Source organism: Botryllus schlosseri, chromosome 13 (assembly GCF_051294905.1).
Source record: "Botryllus schlosseri isolate E-star chromosome 13, Bs_hap1, whole genome shotgun sequence".
Classification (NCBI taxonomy): Eukaryota; Metazoa; Chordata; class Ascidiacea; order Stolidobranchia; family Styelidae; genus Botryllus; species Botryllus schlosseri.
This window is the reverse complement of record NC_137248.1, coordinates 2,292,816-2,306,371: the sequence shown is the minus strand read 5'-3', so window position 1 is coordinate 2,306,371 and position 13,556 is coordinate 2,292,816. Positions and strand designations below refer to the sequence as shown.

The 13,556-nt window shown below is 39.2% G+C and overlaps 2 long non-coding RNA genes across 4 annotated transcripts; one reads left to right on the top strand and one right to left on the bottom strand.

Annotated features, from left to right (window-relative positions):
• The first annotated feature begins 3,063 nt into the window (after positions 1-3,063).
• On the top strand, positions 3,064-4,603 carry LOC145454537 (uncharacterized). Its single transcript, XR_013920159.1, has 2 exons — positions 3,064-3,310; positions 4,160-4,603. It is a non-coding gene; the product is annotated as an uncharacterized LOC145454537 (long non-coding RNA).
• Positions 3,804-6,254, bottom strand: LOC145454538 (uncharacterized). 3 transcript variants are annotated; one of them, XR_013920161.1, is made up of 3 exons: positions 5,526-6,254; positions 5,293-5,451; positions 3,804-4,126 (listed from the first exon to the last, which is right to left on the bottom strand). It is a non-coding gene; the product is annotated as an uncharacterized LOC145454538 (long non-coding RNA). The 3 variants fall into 3 exon arrangements; XR_013920162.1 differs by lacking the exon at positions 3,804-4,126 and adding an exon at positions 4,460-4,778; XR_013920160.1 differs by lacking the exon at positions 3,804-4,126 and having other exon boundaries at positions 4,460-5,451.
• Between the last annotated feature and the right edge of the window lie 7,302 nt (positions 6,255-13,556).

Sequence of the window (13,556 nt, the reverse complement as noted above, 5' to 3'; positions counted from 1 at the left end):
CATCCTCAGACAATATTTCAGTCCCACGCCAAGACAAATTTCATCGATCTGTCGCAATGCTGCGATAACATTGATACACAAGATCAATCTGTCAGATAGTGACGTGTCCTGCTTATGCCGCAAAACTGCCACCTTGACCTCCTAGCCAACGCCATTTCCAGCGTAACATAGCAATTTAAAACACTAATTAATATTAACCTAACCCGAATCAGACGCCTGTCGGTATAAACATTCCACATCTCGTTAGAAAGGTGGGAAATCAGTGCATGTAAAGGTATGGACGATGAAGTAGACCGTATGTACTGTATATTCGTTCATTGATGCGTTCTTCACACAAACTAAACTGAGAAGAGAGATGATATTGTCTGATTTGTCGCCCGTACAATAGATTTATGGCACGTGCATTCACAAGGGTCACTTTGCGTTGAAATATACAATTAACGGTTAACCATCGCGCCAAATCAGCTCAATATCGGCATTGATAAATTGCTTAATGCATCCTGCTATTTCCCAGGTTATATAAGTAATACGCCCGACAGTACGAAGACAAAAATTAGGGTCGATGTGCTATAAATTGCGAATCAGATGTTAAATACAATAAATGAATATTGGCATCATAATCTCCTCGAAATCTACTGCAAATCGAGTCGCCATTCACACGAGAATCCCTCAAAGTTAGGCGCGATCTCTCGCACGGAAACTGGGCATCAACTGTACATTGTACAAATAGTAAACAAACACTAATTTTATTGAACAGTACAAACAGTCTTCAACACAAATATGAATATCAATTCAGTCTTAGAGTTAGTCTATGGTAATTCTATTTTTTCGAAAAGCAATTATCACGTGACGTTTGAGGGAGTGCTTTTGAATGAATCCCTTTCCGCAAAAATTTCATTTAGGATTTATTTTGCCAATATGTATTTTAACGTGATTCTTCGGCATTTTATGAAACATGGATCATTCTTGATGCCGAAATGCATTTTCAAACGAGTCCCGAGTTCACCATTGCTACTGAATTTTTTCCCACAAATATCACATTGATAATTCTTGATACCGAAATGCATTTTCTTATGAGTCTTGAGGACGTCCTTGAGAGTGAATTCTTTTCCACAAATATTACATTGAATACCCTTGATGTCAATATGAATTTATATATGCCAATTAAGGTCCCCCTTGCGACTGAATTCTTTCCCACAAATATCGCATTGATTATTCTTGATGCCAAAATGCCTTTTGAAATGAGTCTTAAGGCCACCCTTGTGAGTGAATTTTTTCCCACAAATATCACATTGATTATCCTTGATGCCGTAATGAATTTTTATATGCCAATTTAGGTCCCCCTTGCGACTGAATTCTTTCCCACAAATATCGCATTGAATATTCTTGATGCCAAAATGCCTTTTGAAATGAGTCTTAAGGCCACCCTTGTGAGTGAATTTTTTCCCACAAATATCACATTGATTATCCCTCATGCCGAGATGAATTTTCATGTGAGTTTTCAAATTGCTCTTGCGAGTGAATTCTTTTCCACAAACTTTGCATGCAAACTGGTTCGTTGGAGTATGGATATCCATATGGCGTGTGAGATTACTCTTATCAGTAATTTTTTTCCCACAAATTTTGCATGCAAACTGGTTCGGGTGAGTATGGATATCCCTATGGCGTGCAAGGCGACTATTTTCGGACAATTTTTTCCCGCAAATATCGCATTCGATCTCGAGGCCCATATGCACATTCATATGACGTTTGAAGGACGTTTCGTGCAAGAATTCTTTACCACAAATATCGCACTCATGAAGTTTGAGGCTCAAATGTGTATCCAAGTGCCTCTGTAGGTAAACCTTTCGAGAGAAGTCTTTGCCACAAATATCGCATTGGCGATTCGTTCCAGCCTGCATGACAATAAGAATCTCCCGATAGCTCATCAAAAATACTAAATCTATAAGGAAATTGGTAGGGTTCAGTATGCAATGCTTCGAAGTGACAATGTGGCACAGTAGCGGTGTCAAACATATGAGTAAATGAAATACATGCTTGTATTATCCAGCGCGTTTCAAACAGAAGTTTAGACTTCATTGAGAAATACTTTTATCTAAATAATCACTCAATACAGAAAATGTCGAATATGTTTCTAGGCCACATTACTATAACCATTTGACGGCAGTGTCGCGTTTGCGTTCCAATCCCCGCTGAGAACAAGTATTCTGGGAAAACAGACCAGAGGCAAAAACGCCAATGCGAAACCGTTGTATGCAAGTCATAACTCGAATTGTTATTTAATAATAATGAACCAAATTCCAGCGCATTTACAGTTAAACATCTAGCATTCCTCAGAACACATACGTGGGGTCGACCCCGTATTACGACTAAAACAAAGGGAGCATGGAAATAAGTCAACTTATATCCTCGTTAGAGCAACTACCTTAGTGGTTTCTAACTGCCAAACGGCCAATCATCGTATTCTACGATGTATATAGGCTTAATAAGAAATCATTCCAGGGAAAAACGAAGGTACGATCCAAGTTGAGTTCGACACCCCTGACGTACAACAAACACACACTTCATCTTAACATAATGACAAATCCCGCAGAGATACTAGAACTGCGGATATGCTAGCGTTAAAATTGGCAGTATGAAGTAAGTTCAAGCATTAAAATACGCAGAAAAGTAATGGTCCACACGCACCGCATACGACGACGGTTCCGGCATTTATAAAACGGACCGCATGAATGTATGAACGTCCTTGACGACCGTATCTAACTATAGATACCCTCCCTAATAAAACTCAATGTCTTGTCAGAGAACACTTGCTCAACACGATATCCATTAGGTCCGATTCCCGACCCCATGTAAACACGAATAAGACGGGAGCTTATTAACAGTAACCTTAACTTATTCGAGTCGACGATATGCTGAAATATACAGAAAGCTAACTTCGCGGTGAACATAACTGCATAGGCGCGTTAACCTCTACTAAACCACGGAGCTCACGATGAGAGACCATCGCATTACAACGCGTGATATAATAATTGCCTCGGCGGGGAATCAATTAGAGTTGTTCAATAGACACTTACGTGACCTTTGACACGAACCAATCAGGTTGCAGCAGGATGTAAACAAAGAACAAGCCCGGGCAAGCTTACTATGAGCTCTTATGGAAAAGGGTTGAAAAATATAGGTTTTTAGCAAAATTACATTGAATTGGGAATAGCTGGCTTTGGTGAATGGTAATAACGTAGAGCTAGTATGTATTTGCAGTGTTATAACCTACAATAAGCATGAATGGTGGCAAGCACGCATCAGCATGGTATGTCCAAATGAATGAATTTCTGACAACTTTTCGGATGAAGCAACTATTGCTGTATTATCCTTAGTCGTATACTATAGGATTGTCGTACCGAATAACATGTATTAGAGGAATCTTGAGTCAGGATATGTGTGGTATCCATTATGTGGGCTTGGCGTTATATGCGTTCTATTTATGGAATCGACATTCGTGTATAGTACAGTCAAAAGTCTGTATCATTATCTAGCAAATTACTGTTACACTGGACACCTGTATGCATATTCAATGATCATATTAATATGATATATGTTAGGCAACATGATCCGTTCCCAGCTGAAATCTAGCTCGTGTGTTGAATCAGGATAAATGCCGGATAAACACTGTGCTAATAGCCTGTGTAATATGGAGATGGCTACCCAGACCGTTCCTAGTGTGCGCTTTTACCTTTCCCAGAGCCAATAACATGCATGGAAGAATGTAAAATCTGGATAAAGGCATGTGGACTTCCTTGTAGTCATCTGAATTCTCATTTTATTAATAAAATGACATATCTATTATTGTACCAAAAATTGAATCGTGACATAATCTAGATGAAACAATTCTGTGTTTCAAAATGAGTCCAATCTGAAATGCAGTCACACTTGATGCCACAATCGACTTGGTGTGTGTCTAGTTTTATTCCACTCCAGTCTTGTTGCTTGATGGTGTGTAATGTATTGAAATTGTTGAGAGCAATATATATTCAATAATGAGATGGATGGTTGAAATTGGTATCGGTGATACGTTGCATGAGTCGGACGAGTACGCCTTGATAGCAGCCTGCACAGCAGTATTGCTCTGTAAAATAAACATATTATATATTTTGTGCAGGCTTGATGGATTTCTTTTATGAAGCTGCAGAAAGAGGAAGTCGATGGATAAAACGCAAGAAAATCAAATTTCTGGAAGAAGTATAGAAGCACAAAACAGGAAACTCGTCCAGGAAAATTACAAATTGACGGACAATTATTGCCAGTGAAGTTCAGTTCTCAGAGGAGCATCATAATGTCAAAAGATGCGGAGAAGCTGAAATTTTATGCTAGACTACATTCAATTCTTTCTGAATTGTCCGACTTATCCTACTGACGTCAAATTTATGGTATTGCTGTAAGCATACTATTAAACAATTGGTTCAGCCACATGTAACTGCTTCATTAAATCGCGATTTGGCCATGTAGATATGTGGTTCGTAAAAATGCACCATTTGCATTCATTCATGATTTCTCAAATCTAGAATGATTATTGACTGTCAATAAATCACATACAACTTTGAAAGGATTGATGGATTGTGGTACACTTACTTTTATGCAGGAACTGTTCACAGGGAGCATTTCAGATCGAAATATTAGTTAAATATGTGGATTCGACAAGAAATGCAAGAAAATGATGGAGTTCAGCTATGGTGAGCCAGGCAATGCTATCATGGCAGAAAAGGGATTCACCATTGAGTCTGAAATCAAGAAATTGAATCTAGATTTAAATATTCCTGCACATGATTTACACAACGTCAAATGCCTGAGCAAGACTGTTCCACAACAAGAAAGATGGCGAGAGAACGTATTCATATTGAACAGCTGATCGGAAGAATCAAGGAGTATAAAATTTTGTTCGGTGTCATACTATGCAGCATTGTGTATCACAACTAACCAAATACGGACTAATTGCATACTCTAATTCAAGATTGAAAATTAAAAATGAATGACGCAACATATTCGGCAATTGTGCAAATTCAGTTCTATTGTGAATATCGCAATGCCTAATAGCATGCTACGGATCGTATTTGCGCGGTGCCAAGGTCAGTCTGTACCAACAGTGCATGTCTAGATATTCCAGTGGTGTGCATTGAAGCTTATTTATATGCCCAATTTGTTGAATGAACAATTCTCCAGAAGAAAATGTTGTAGGATTATTTGTGTTTGGTGGAATGTTATAAAACTGAAGACACCAGATACACCAAAATCTACCTTGAGGCAGGAGTTGATCGGTTGCGAGTACGGTGGAGAGATTGCTTGTCAATCACAATGGAGCTCACTGATGCTGATGCAAATCACAATGTAGTCCTTTTAGCTTCAGGTGCTGGATTGTCTTAATCAATGCATATGCATGAGAGCATATATCAGAACCTAATATGAAAATAAATCATGGTTAAAATATCGATTGCAGGAGTCTCTGAAAAAATGTCTTTTTCCTTACTTACCCTGTCTTACAAGTGCAAGACGAATCAATAATGGATTTTCCGAGAACGTGTATTTCCATTGAGTGTGTTATCTCACTTTTCCGCAAGTTGCGATAACATTGGCTGTTCACTAGAATATTGCTTCCAAAAAGAGTGGATTGTCTCCTCAATCTTTATCCCTAAATCGTGTGCGTAGTGCTCCATGAAATACTTCGAAGCTTTCTCCGCGGTGTTAGAAGAAGATGCTGTTCCACTCAAATCCATAAATTCGATAGAATCTCCATAGCTTTCAAGTTTCATAATAAATACACAAAACTTGTGATGTGTGGAAGCAGCTATATTTCATAGTATATATATTTCTGAACATGAGATATGCTTGAAAATTTTGCTCGAGACCTGGAGCCTATGAAATCGTCAAAATATGCATTACCACAATCCTATAGTATAGTATACAACAATCGTCGCTTAATCCGAAAAGTTGTCAAAAACCCGTGTATTTGGACACAGCACGCTGGTGCGTACTTGCCACCATTCATGTTCATCCTAGATTAAAAGCTGCAACTACATACTAGCTATACGCTATTACTATTCATTAGGGCCAGTCATCCCCAATTCAACGTAATCTTGCTTAAAACCTTCATTTTTCAACCTTTTTCCATAAGAACTCATAGTAAGCTTGCCCGGGCTTGTTCTTTGTTTACATCCTGCTGCAACCTGATTGGTTCGTGTCAAAGGTCACGTAAGTGTCTATTGTTGCACGAAATACTAGGAGACACCACGGAATGGTTAGGCCCTTCGTGATTGAATCCAGTCATTTTGCCACGGAAAATAATTCTATTTATTTCGCTAAGTCGCATCTGACAACTGCAACAGTTTGCCAACCATAATTGCTGTCGTGCAAAACATATACGTCAGGTCGCCGCCTAGTTCAAACGATAGTACGTTATATTTTGGCTGCATCAATATAGGTTCGTCGAGTATGCCTAGCTTGCTAACTCGATTTAGACCACTACCTCACTTTGTATGTCTCCACTTATTGTAGCCTACCCCTGCAGAATAGGATCACAATCTCTTTAACAAAGTTCACGTCGCCTTCAAGGCACTGTTTACAAATCGGTTGTCGAAATTTGCGTAGGCTTCATCAAGCTTTTTAGTTGACTTTGGTAATGAGAAGTTGACATGTATGGCGTCACAATGTACAGGTCCAAAATGAGAAAGGAACGAACTCAACGGAGGCGTCTTTTCCTACTGGCAACTCGACTAACAGTAACTAGAAAAAAATCGAATATATAATAACTAGAGTTACTGCTGCAGTAATCAATTATTTCGGCAGGGTCAAATGTCATGTTCCGTTCAAGAGGGTGTCCAAGTCCAGTAAATTCAGACTAAAGTGTGTATAATGTATGTATATTATATATATATACAGTATCTATAATAGGCTTACCATACGTACCATCGGAGGACGCCCTTTTTTCCTCTTTTTTGAGATTTTGTCCTCTTTTTTGAAATGATAGGTCAGATTCAGAGCAAATTGCGAGTGATATACCGCAAATTAAGACAGAAGTGAAGCTCCGGCGGGTATTTCGGAGTGAAAAACGGTTATTTTAGCTCTGAGCGAAAAGATGACCTTTTTTTTAGTCATCCACCTGGCAACGTTGAGGGTAAAACGGTATTTTGAGATCTGAGCGGAAAAGATGACCTTTTTTTTTTTTTTTTTCTAGTCAACCGATCGCAAAGTCGGAAAAATTCACCGGTTTTTGAGAATTCTTCTCCGGTTTTGCAAGTCTGATATTTCTGAAAAAGTGTCCCTTTTTAGATTTCCAAAATATGGTAAGCCTAATCTATAAACCAGACCTGGGCAAAGTGCGGCCCGCGAAGCTATTCTGTGCGGCCCGCGAAAGGTTGCTTGGAATTCAAAACATAAAACTTGCTTTTTGAATGACTAAAACCATAGGCTGTATCAAATGAACAGGAAATTAGTTGACTTTGAAGTCTGCTCATTAATCTGCCACGATTACGCTGCCTATACCTATCTGGCATGTGTAATCCGGGTTCAACATAAAGGCAATGTGGCAGGCAAGGTATGAGTAGCAATTGAAATCACAAGAAATCACTATTTCCATACATAGTTTAGTTCAAAGCTTCCTTGTTGACATTGCAACATTGCGCATTATACGGTATGTGTTTCAATTTGTGTCGTGATATGTTTCCAAATCCCAAATTAAAATTCGTAAAACAATACAATCAGTACTCGCGATTACTATAAGACTCATCATATCTATATTATCTATCACCCATAAATAAATAACTGAAATTCAAAGAAGGTTTAGGTTTAGAATTTGGAGCACTAAATTTTCGCATACTGGAGTCAGGGGTAAACCGATTCTTTCAGTTTTTGCCGAGGTCAAGGAAGGGCGAAGTTCAGAAAAACTGCAAGCTTAGCTCAACATAAAGGCTATTAAAACTGCACACTGCTCGGAATGCAGTGACCAAGAAAATAAGCTTTGTACTATATAACTATTGCATATACATTTCAGTGCAGTGGTTCTCGAACTGGGCGACGTGAGAGCATCAGAAGGATGGCGCGAAGCCGAAGTTTATTGAAAAAAGATTTTCGCACTCGGCGCGATATACCACAAACTTATAGCTGTTGCTCTGTGTATTTTCCGACTTTGATATTTCACAATTCTCTCATCAACAGCCATAATCTTCCTTGCCATCAAACTATCCGTTGGGATTGCTAGCATTGTTGTTGCACTTTTTTAATATTTTGTGATATCAAGACAAGTGGGCGCGAAATTATTCACTATCATAGGGAAGGCGTGCCTAAAAAAGTGTGAGAACCACTGTTTTAGAGTCTTAATAGAAGAACGTGGATAGGGGTTTGAAGAGAGCTAAAATGTATCATGTTTAACTTTGTTTCGAATCATGACAGGTAATTGATATTTTTTTAATTAACCGCCACTTTCTCATTACCTAATATCAACACATTCACTGAGCAACTTTTATTAACAATGTAATTTGAAAATAAAATTAAAATACGCTGGAGAATATAGCTAAATTTTTTCACTCGACCCGACAACGAATTTATTTTTCTCATTTGGCCCGCGGAGGAAAATAATTGCCCACCCCTGCTATAAACGATACTGTGGTCATATCATAGTAACATAAAAATAGCCATAGCAAGATTTGATCAATTATGAACTCCCGGTGGTAAACACGGCACTACCGCAACGGATCGCGTATTTAGCGCTACGCATTAATCAGTAGAGTCGATCTAAAAATTCCCAGCCTTGAAATCATTAATTCGAAATCACTGTACTACACATATGTAAGAGTCGCATGAATTGTTTATATCAGTAAATTGAATGTACCGGGTTAGCAACGTCTCTATCTCTAGGTACAAGACATATGCGCTGCGCAATTGCGCATTGACCAATGCGCATATTGCATAATAAAACTCCTTTCTCCACTTCTCCACATATCCCATTCGCTGAAATCACGCCAGAAATTGTTTGGGGATCGACTGCCCTGCCCTGTTTTCAGCAGAGCTTATAGTCTCTACGAGGTGGGCCACAGAACATTTCAAACCCTAAAATAGGCAACGACCGAAGAAGCGCTGCAAACTTCTCCTTCAGACTTTCAATTTATATATAAATCAATGGAATGCAATCTCACGAATGGTGGTATAGATTTATAGAACGCAACACAGTACAAATAATGTTCTTTGATCAACTTTTTCCTAAATCAAGCCTAACTATATCTGATCAACTCATATTACGAGCAGCAAATCAACTGAGCATGAGCAAGTGACTATCAAGCCGCGAGAGGAGCATCTCTAGTTGAGTTGTAAGGCTCACAAACAGCGACTTTACGGGGAATTTGCAATGGTCCAGCGTTCTCAGATGATTGCCTAGCAGCCATGACAAGTGAGTGGGAGTTGGTGGTGGACAAACGTCCAATCACAACAGTATCTATGTTCCTTGTGATCTTGAACCCTTTGTCAAGGCTCCAAAAACGGCTCGAATAGGTTGATGGAAAATGTTACCTGAAATCAAGGATATCATCCTAATCATGGACGATAACCTTCATCGAAATGCGTGGCTCCTGGGCCGTGTGACAGGAGTATGTCCTGGTAAAGCTGACCCGGTAACGACAGTTCGTCGAAGCGAGAAGACTTGCATTATCGGCATTTGCGATGTGCTGAACCCCAATGAATTGATTTTTGGTAAATTTTGGGTACCGGGCTTATCAGACGCTTTGAAATCTTAATTAAGGATTGCACCGTGAGTTATTTGATCAGAAAGAAGCAGACACGGCGGTGCCTGTATGACAATGCTATTCTCAAATCAACCTTGTATAATGTATAGTCATTATCGGCGAGAAATGGCTTTGAAGTGACATTGCTGTCGATAAAATACATTCATTAAATACGATTTATTCCTTGTATACATGGGCAAATAATTTATCCATTCAGTATTCCGGCCAACTACCTAATTCTCCTATTTCCGGTCCGCCGACTGGAGAAGTTGCCAGTCCCTGTTCCATAAGGATATCATCTCATTTCCGGTACATTGGCATGAGCACATGCAAGTTTGAAGTAGGCTAAATACTCGCAAAATAATTTATAGTATAGGCCCACCCATAAAATATCCCAGCTGCAGGCGATCTGCGTGATTGTTAGTACAGTATTTGGTTGGGGTTAGCGTGGCGAGAATTCCAAACTTACATCTACCCCACTCCCTGATCTATAATCCTAATGCGAGATCGTTTGAAATATGACCAATAAGATATCTCGGTATGTAAATAGTATAGATGTGCGGACAATGTTTCGGAAGAAATGTAGGCCTAATTATCAATCACATTGAGCATTTAGCAGTGTTGGGATCAAGTCACTACCTTCGAGTCACGAGTCATCTCGAGTCATTGCACATTTTGACTCGAGTCAAGTCAAGTCAATCGATTTTCAAAGGTGACTCGAGTCAAGTCAAGTCACTCGTTTTTTGGAGGTGACTCGAGTCAAGTCAAGTCAAGTCAAGTTAAGACACGAGTCAAGTCAAAATTCGAGTCAAATTGAATTTTCGGATTATGAGTGATCATTCAAATTCATTATATTTTACTGGCTATGTTAAAGAGATCAATTGGTCATTTATCTTGAATCCAATAACGAATATAAAGTTAAATATACATGCAAAAATGCGTTGTATCGCTCACGCACACGTGGAACTGCTAATAAAATACGTGAGTAACTGTATAGCTATACATCAGGGGTGTCAAACGTACGACCCGCCAAATGATTTCATTGGGCCCGCGAAGAAATTCTGAGTATATGGTGAAAATTGTGTGATTTTATCCAACACATTTCTCGAATTTGCAGTAACAAATACCACTAATAAATATTCCTTCAAGAGAGCAAATTTCGAATATGTTCATAGGCCACATTATAACAACCCGACAGCGGAGTTGTGATTGTAGTTATCGTCAGGAGAAAATCGCTGACATTGACACCCGTTCCGAGAATGCGAAAAAGTGCATATACTGAGTTTAGGGTTAGTAATATTTAGGAATCATCTGACTGGTGCGGCCCGCGAGTGATCTGTATATTTGAATTCGACCCGCGACGTCAGTTGAGTTTGACAACTCTGAGCGACATGCTATACATTCTGTTATTATCAGCAAAAATAGAGGATCGAATACGAGGCCTCGAGAAGATGAAAGAAATTGATATCGTACAATACATCAGCCATCTATACACATCGTTGATGACATAAATACATAAAATACATTTGTTAGATTTAATCATACAAGATGGTTGGTAAAGGTGAGCGCCGTTCAATGTAAGGACAGAGCCGTCCAATAAACAGCGATACGTTGCTATTAAATTAATTTGCTATAACGACAAGGCAAGCTGTGATCATTTCGTATGCGGTCAGTGTATGTGTGATGTAACAATGCAGGATCAGCGAAACGTACAATCAGTGAATGACTGGTTGCTCTCACAAGTTACAATGGCGTATCGTGAATAAAATGAACATGCACACATTGCACAGTATACATTGATTTAGTCGACACCGTTTACTTGATGACTTGAAATTGACTCGTAAATTTTGCTCCGAGTCACGAGTCAATCCACATTTTTGAAGCGCCGAGTCAAGTCAAGTCAAGTCATTTTTGCAAAGTGACTCGAGTCAAGTCAAGTCATGCGAAAAAGTTGACTCGAGTCTGACTCGAGTCATCCCAACACTGGCATTTAGTTCGTTGCATCATGATTGCTTGTAAGCTGTCGTCACTCAAGGAATGAGGTAGTTGGAGTAGCCTACATTACCAATTATTGCGTCACATGATAGACTATAGATAACAAGGTAGGTTCGTTATCTATAGATAGACTATGCTCGGAGACGTCGTGTCTAGTCTCATTAGAATCAACATTACTGTTGTCATTATTACATCACAAAATCATGTCATTCCAAGTGCTCCTAAAACTGTTGCACAAGCGTGTATTTGTTCCTACACAGCGTTCAATAGTTCACGTTCACACATAACAAAATCGATCGTATTACGTGAACAACGAACAACGTACGCTTCATGAAGCTTGCACAGATCACGATAAAATGTATAAAACACCAAAGTATGGAAGTATGGAAATGTCGTTCCATACCATAGATTAAAATCTTCCATTCCATACCATACTTGCATTGTTCCATATTCCATACCAAAATATCGATCCATACCATACCATACTTCCATACCATACCATGCCCTGCCGCCAAGAACGGGTGTGTTCGAACAATATGTAAATAGATCGCTTTATTGATGCTGTCGTTTAAATTTGAGGTAGTTTCCCATTTTACGAACGCCAAGGCGGGACCGCCGAAAATTATATTTTCGCTAGCACACCTTATTCAGGCTATAGATTTTGGTAAAGTCGCAAAGTGTAAGTTTCTCTGCAACGCCGTGGGTCAAGTTTGTAGACCTACGGGATTTGGGGTGAGGTATTTGACTTGTTTTAGAAGGAGGGTGTTGTAGCTATGCTGGTTGGCTTTTTGGGGAGAATTATTACCGCATTGCGTAATTTTCTCGCTATGTGCCGGTAAAAAATGTAATTTTTGGCGGTTTCGCCAAACCGTGCGAACAAATTTGACAGCTCTGCAGGAGTTAGGTTATACAACGGAACCTTTCGAGTATCTCATACCCTAATAATTAAACAAGAATTATAAATGCAACTTTCTCGCGACAAGTGCAACAAAAACTTGCCCTAGTCATCAGTTTTTGAAGCAGATGGCGTGTGCCTGCAAGGTACATGCAGGCTTTACACCCTACTCCTACGCGTCCATCACAGACACAGAGTGAGTAGGGTATGCCCACCAAGTGTAGTCTGCAGCCAACAGATCCAATTATATCTCGTGCATGAATAAATTTGGTACTCATGCGTTCAATATTCAAGAATAAGCACTGCACCTATGATTTTGTTGGAATTCTATGCTCAACATTTTTTGTAAAAGGGAGCACGAGTCCTGGAATTGTATTCCGCGAAGACTGCAAGAAATCGAAATGTCGCGGTGAGTCTCATGATTTATCGAAATGTGACTGATCAGCAGGCCTGTTTATTTTTGGATTTCTCCAAAAATAACAAAAATAGCTTAGTTTTGGATGTTTTCAAATTTTATTTTTGGAGAATCTCCAAAAATAAGAAATGAAGGTGTTTTTAGCCCTAATACTACATAAAAAACTTCAACGAATATATGTTATTATCATGTATTCATATTCTTCAACACATCGACATCATCAGTGATCTTGATCTAACTTTTTAATACTTTCGTCACAAAGTCTTTGGCCTGGAGAATGCATTCCAAATAAATATCAGTGGGTGACGCCAGGAAGAGACCTTTCTCACAATTGATTTTCGAGAAATCAGCCCTTTCATTGTCGGCAACTTCAATTTTCTCTATGCCGTCGATGAGCCCTGCTATAAGGCTCCTGGCTGCCTTGAACGTGGACTGCTTCTCTTTTTCGCCGATATTCTCGATAAGGTCGAGGACTGCACAGTGCACA